Source organism: Cibotium barometz, chromosome 23, assembly GCF_041138505.1.
Source record: "Cibotium barometz isolate CiBa-2024 chromosome 23, ASM4113850v1, whole genome shotgun sequence".
Lineage (NCBI taxonomy): Eukaryota > Viridiplantae > Streptophyta > Polypodiopsida > Cyatheales > Cibotiaceae > Cibotium > Cibotium barometz.
The window spans coordinates 175277-182392 of NC_141068.1; positions in this window are offsets into that span (position 1 = coordinate 175277).

The window sequence follows — 7116 nt, forward strand, 5'->3', positions numbered from 1 at the left end:
CATGTAGTAGTTGGAGGAATTCACATGATGAGAAACCAAACATTGAGAAGAGCAGTGTGGCAAGGAACCATGAAGCGAGAAGTGCATGACTATGTGAAGCAATGTCTTGATTGTAAGATTAGAACAACACCATTTCCGCATGCAACCTTGTTTCACATTTCAATAGCACCAAAATGGAGCAAGTGATTACTTGTCCAAAAGGGTCTTTCCTGAGGGCATAATGAGCGCTTGAACATGAGGCAAAAGGTTACAGAGGGGCATACCCTATAATCTTGGTAAGGTTGACAGTAATAAAATCAAGGCAAGATTGGTATAGGGGATGCATAGACCTATTTGTTGATAAGTCAAAGCCCCCACTGCAACCCTATGATGGGCCGTGAGGGTGCCTAGTGGTGAGTCAAGGTTGGGACTATGCCTCATCGTCCGTCTTCCCCAGAACCGCACCATATCACTCCCACTGTTCACAGAGCAAGATGGTTTTTTTTATCTGAAAATATTATTTCTCTTCTTGTTACCTCAAAAGCAAGGTGAATATGATTTTGAATTTTCAAAATATTATTGTCCCTTCTTAAAGCTGGCTAGTTGCTTCGATTAAATTAGGAATACTTGCTAATCATTAAATATTTTCCACATACTCGAGGTCTTACCACACACACAAAGTCTAAGTGCACCTCCCAGAGGTGCAACTACGATTACCCTCATCTTACACTAATAAGCCTTCCCCCTCCTCATATGCAAGTGCACATTATCTGCATGCCCATCAGTTGTGTTACGGGTTAACCCCACTTGTGGGAGGGGTACCTTAGTTAGGTAATCACATAAGTTGTGTTATGGGGTTAAAACTTACTATTACCCTTGCCTTCCAGTAACAGTTTCGTTCCCCCTTCATCCCCCCCCCCTCTCATGTGCAAGCACACACAATCTTCATACATGTCAATTGTGTTACGGGTTAACCTACTCGTGGTGGGAGGAGTACCTTAGTTAGCTAATCCTTCCAAAGGTTACGTCCTCTTGTGGAAGGGTGCCCTATGTGATATATGTGATGGTGCTAGAGATTTTAAGATGTGATAGGAAACTAGAGATATGTTTGTTAGAAGCTAGAACATACACTAAAATAGGGCTTTGGAAGAGGAACAACCCCCTTTTTTGTTACAATTAGTGAAATTTCTCTTTCTTCCATGCATTTAACTACACTTAAAAGTAGTTTAAGGCTGTTTTCTTTTGGTAAACATACTGGTTTTTAGCCCTTAAAATTGGGCTGAAATTTTATGAGCTTGCATTATACATTTTGATACTAGTGTTGATTTTTTGCTTGTTTTGATGGGCACACGTCCTTGTAAAAAATCACCCTAGCCTCCTCGTCGCATAATAATTATCTCCACTTCTTTTGTGGATGTGTGCAAAAAATTCTCTTCATTGCTATATTCTAATAGTTACCCCCCCTCGTGGGAGGAGCACGAGGAGGAGAATCTCACTTTAGGTCAAGGAAGTGAAGGTTTAGATAATAAGAGGCTTTTTGCCTCATTCGGCCAAGTTACAAAACTTAGATAGGGTGGGTGGGTTTTTTGGGGGGCGGGGGGGGAGGGTGTTGATGAAGAATAGTGGGCGGGGGGGGAGGGTGTTGATGAAGAATAGTGGACATTAAAATTTGCCCACAACCCTAGGGAGAGCAAGTTGGTTAGGGACATCCTACAATAGGCCCGGAGATTCAGTTAAAAAGGGTGACAGCTTGGGGTATTCATTATATGTAAATTCTCTGTATTACGTGCGATGTTTAAGGCCTATTTGTAAAACCCCTTATCTGTGAATGTTTCATAGATAAAACATAACCTTTTGTATTCAATCCCTGAATACTCTCTTTAAATGTCACCCTCGTGTGTGTAAAATAAGGATTTCAAAAATACCTTCTATTGAACCCACATGGTACACTTACATCTTTATGAATGACCACCTTGAAGAAAGGGGAGGGGGAGGGGGCGGGTTCAACAAGGGAACTCCTACCATAAGATGGAACTTCTGTTAGTGTGTGTGGTAACCTCAAGGTGGTAACTTATCAAAATTACCACCCTCCATGCAGGTACTCTCTAAGGTAGGGCAGCGAGAGGAAATTCGTATAGCAAACTAAGAACTTAATTAGAAGGGTCCTTAAGAGACTAAAGGGCACAAGATTCTCTATAAGCTTTGGATCTAGGGTGGAGAAGTAAAACACAAAGATGAGTGGACGTAGGCCATTGGATCTAGAAAAAAGTAAACTCAACCCAATTTGGTTGATGTGGCCCTATGTTGCAAAGGGAGATTCGATTGGTCTCTAGTAGGGATTTCTATGGGCATGCCAAAAAATTGGATGAATTTGTCGTGTTAGTGTGATGGTAAGGCTGTGGTCTTGCAAGGTGGACGCCCATGTGTGAATCCTAGGTATAGTTTTTTTTTTCTTCCCTTTGGCCTTAATTCACATTCTTGGGCCTTGTTTACATTGTTTCTGGCCCTTATTTAAATCCACACATAAACACATCCACTTGCACATATACCTTTACACACACACACGTACACAATTACAATTACACATATAGACATGTAGACATATGCATGTATATGTGTATAATTGTAATTGTGTGAGTACAATGGTTTCAAAAAAAAAATCCAAGTTTAAAAAAGAGATGGAGCAACAAAAAAGATTTGAACCCAGAGGGAGGGGGACGGAAAGTAGTTTACACCCCCCAAAATCCCATGCAAGCTCTCGCTTTAAGGTGGCACTTTCCACTAGTGGTGATGGGTCCACCTCCTCACTTCCTCACTGCACAAAAGAAATATAGTGCAGTACCTCGTTTCCGAGCGAAAGCCATCAAGATTTGGATACCTTTATTATATTGTGCAATTAGATTTGCAACCCTTAAGATTTGTATACCTTTATTTTAGTGTGCAATTGAGTTCGCATCTTTTAGTTATTCTCCTCTCCACTTGTAATGCATCAAGATTAATGTCACCCTATCCCCCGCCCTTCTTTAGCAAACATAGGCGTGAACACTCGGGGTCGGGTTGCTCCTGGTTTAGAGGGTTTGCTACTTAATATAAAGGGTGGACATTAGAGAGGCGATGTATGCACATGACAATATTTTGCCCATCTTATGGGCGTGGATGCTACTCTTATGCCCCTTGTATAGTGTGTGTTCAAAAACATACACTTCTTCTTTGTCTTGCCACTAGGTCACCCATGCTATGCTTGTTCTCCCTATATCATGTGTGTTCAAGAAAATACAGTTCCTACTTTGTCTTGCCACTAGGACAACCTGGCTCTTTGTCATGAAAGCAGGACACATAACTTTCAACAATTTATAAAAATTGCCCTCAAAGAAGTATATTCTTGACCTTGGTCTTGCCAAGAACACAAAAATTATGCTTTTAAGTTTTATTAAAAAACAGAGTGTCTTAAGGGGTGATTGACTTTTAGCACTAATGTATGTGCTCTTAGGAAGTAAATGTTCTATGTTTCTGGTTGTGTGATAACTAATATGTGCATTCCTAGATGTCCTGCCTTGACGTTGCTTAAGGTATTTCATCTCCTTGCTTTTTAGATGATTTCATTACATATGCCACAAAATGGTTCATAACTTGTAAATATGGGGGAGATATGATACGTAATAATGCATCATATTCAAATGAGTGTAGCAGAATAAGTAATAAAACTCCTTCATTGCTGGCATATGCAACTTTTTCTTAAGTTTTCCGAAGGGTCTTGTTATTGGTAAAGTGTTTCGTTTCCAAGTCCCTAGTCATGGGCGTGAACACTATTGGCCACCTTGATTGAGGGGTGGTGTGGGTGACCCGAAAAGAAAAAGCTACACAACATTAGCATTTTTAAAAAAGGGGAAGAGCTTGTTACAACTCGTGAGAGCAACTTGATTCTCTCTCTCTCTCTTTCTCTCTCTCTCTCTCTCAAGATTGGTTAGCTCACAGAGTTTGTACTCAACATGATATTTGCTTGAATCCCACTCCACTTGGATAGAAACATGTGGTCTCGTGGGATCATTACTACAAGGTAATAAAGATCTCTCTCTCTCTCTCTCTCTCTCTCTCTCTCTCGTGTGGTAGATTTCTTACCTAATGGAGTTGCTATTCAACATGTCATGTCTTCAAATCCTATCCCCATCAAATAGATTAAATTACATAAAAATGTTCTCTCTCTCTCTCTCTCTCTCTCTCTCTCTCTCTCTCTCTCTCTCTCTCACACACACACACACACACACACACACACACACACACCTCTAGTTTTGTAGGATAAGCACATATTAGCAAAAGAAAATGGCAAGAATTGTATTAACTATTATGGTGGTGGTGGTGCAGTTGCATTCTCTAGTAGGTCTTGTGTTTTTGTTCGTGGCACCCTTTCAGTTCAACACGTCCTTCAAAGCTCATCACTTCAAGGTATATCGACAGATGGGGTATGCATTTGTGTGTGCATCCCTTTTTTTAACATTCACAGGTTCGACCACCATGCTTGTCAACTCCGAATTTGGGACTTTGGGATGGATTTTAATGGCCATCGCATCCATCACCCTCCTTATTTGCCTTGCTCGTGTTGTGGCCACAACAGAAACAAACAATTTCAAGCGCATAGGCATTGGATGATTGGCACTACTATCATGGAGTAAGCATTATCTAAAAATACAAGCATTGCGTTGGAGCAAGTGCTCAATGTTTGTGTGTATGTGTGTGTATGTGTGCGTGTTGCATGTTGTGGATGGTGGGGGTAGGGTATCATGATATTCCTCCCATTTGAAAGGATGTTGCTTGGTACCAACAAAAAAAAGCCTTGCATTACAAAAAAGAAAAACTGTTAAGAATCATTAGAGCGCTTTTTCCATACTAGAACAAAAAATGAGGGACAATTATTTACAACTTGGATTAGCCCAAAGGGTAGAGCCAACCTCTCGCTTGGGAGAGGCTATGGGTGTGATCCTATAAGCTTTCCCCAAATTTAAAGGGTAGGCAATGGAGCCTACCCTTGAACATATGGAATGTAAATATGTATACAAACTATTCTCATTTTAAGAGGGTAGAAACAAGGCATCCTACCCCTATGTGTATGCAACATAAATATCTATAAAATATTTGTATGTGTGTGCTTGTGTGTGTATGTGTGGGCCGAGCTTTTTCCCTTTTATGTATGTGTGTGTGGATTTGATGACGAAAAGAGAGAGGACAATCACAAATGTTTTTTGAAAGTAAGTGTAGCCCTCCTCACATAATCTTCAATTTGAAGATAGCCATATTGGATTCTTATTCTTAAATGATTTGTGCCTAAGTTGTTAGAGCCTCATAATTCCATTGCATGCATGAATTGGAAAGAGAGTGGATTTGAGATATACTTAGACATGACCTAACTGGTGTTTGCTCATATAGGAGTTTGGTAGCTTTATTGAATAGGTAATTACCTTATAAGTTTGCCATTTCTTGGGGAAGTGTAGAGTTTAAATATACAAGTAAAATCCCAAATGTTATAAAGCATGAGCATTGAGTATAGAAACTCGCCATTCGTAGAATGGGAAAACTTTAAATTTAGACGTGAAAACCCAAATGTTACAAGAGTAAATGCTTGTAATTTTTCTCTAAGTAGAGTTAGCAAATTAAAATCCTACCTTCGTGATTTTAGGGGGCTTAGCTCCCCTCATGCCTTTTAACAAACATCATAGTGGACAAGGTTATTTTTGACAAGTGGCCTTGGATGTACTCTGTGTGTGTGTGTGTGTGTGTGTGTGTGTGTGTGTGTGTGTGTACACACACCCCAAGTTTCCAAGAATTCTCAAATAAGTGACAAGATCATTGACATACACATGGATAATTGTTGGGAGAGCTGTAGTGCTCAAAGAACCCAGCTTGCAATCTAATTTGGTTTGGTTATATAAATGAGCATTGTATGTTAAGATTTATTGTCATTTCTAGGAATTATCTAGGTCGTTCCTTGTTTTCGTTCCCCCTCGTTCCCGTTCCCCCGTTATATCAACTTGCCTAGTAGGGCAGGACTGTGTTTAGTGGTATTGATTAGGCCAAGCCCGCCTCTGTTATACATGGCTGAATGATTACTCTCCATGCCACCTTGACCCTCACTGGCCGCTACATCACTTCTGGCCCATAAGACATTCTGGATCAAATGCTATACCTAGCCAATACATGCTTGAGAAAAGGCCCAATATGAAGTGATGTACCACATGTGGCAAGCAGTACCTAATTTTCCACCACTACTCTGCCTTCTAAGGATAGCCTTGTGCTCTAGAATAAAAGCTTCTTCTGAATACTCAAAAGAAGCAAAACGAGCTGCTACTCGGGAGAGATGTCAATGCCAATGTGGCAACCAAGGTAACAAACTGGAGTGCCCCTCAAGATCCATTGAAAAGCCTCGACTGGTTGCCAAGCTAGGGCAATGCTGACCCTACCCAAAAACCACACCACTTGTGCCAATGGATCTGCGCTCCTGATGCATGACAGAAAATCTTAATCGCCTTCGTGAATCTCTGGAGATTCCCAACATCTCTTGCAAGGCAGTGTGGCATGTCAACAAAAGCTTACAAAAAAAAAATGTAGTTGTTGTATGAGTAGCCTTGGATTTTCCCAAGTAGGAATATGCTTTGTTCAATAAGGCCACCATCCTCTACACTAGTAATGCCCAACATGGCCCAAGGCTAAAATTTGAAGCCTTCAAGGACCTTTTTTAAAATCTCCAAAGAAGGTTCTTTGAACATAGTAATTCTCATTAAAGGTAACAAACACAGAGAAAAATTAACCTCTATCTCTAATTGAGATGGACACATAGTACTCATATCTTGGAATAGGTTGGAGAATTGAATTCACAATCTCTCCCTAGAGGGAGGTTGAGTCGCCCATATCTCCTCCCTTGCCAAAAAAGAAAAAAACCTATAAGTATCCTTTTGGAAGGGTAGCTTTATATATTCATTGAATTTAACCCCTTTAAGGATCGTTTTTGGAAAGGTGGCCTTATATATTCATTGATCTTTAGATTATAATATTCTTTTTCTTTGACATCTATCTAACAAAACTTACTCAAAAAGTGAATCCTTTCCTTTGAAGAGCAAAAAATTTTTCTATCCTTGAAAAGTTTAG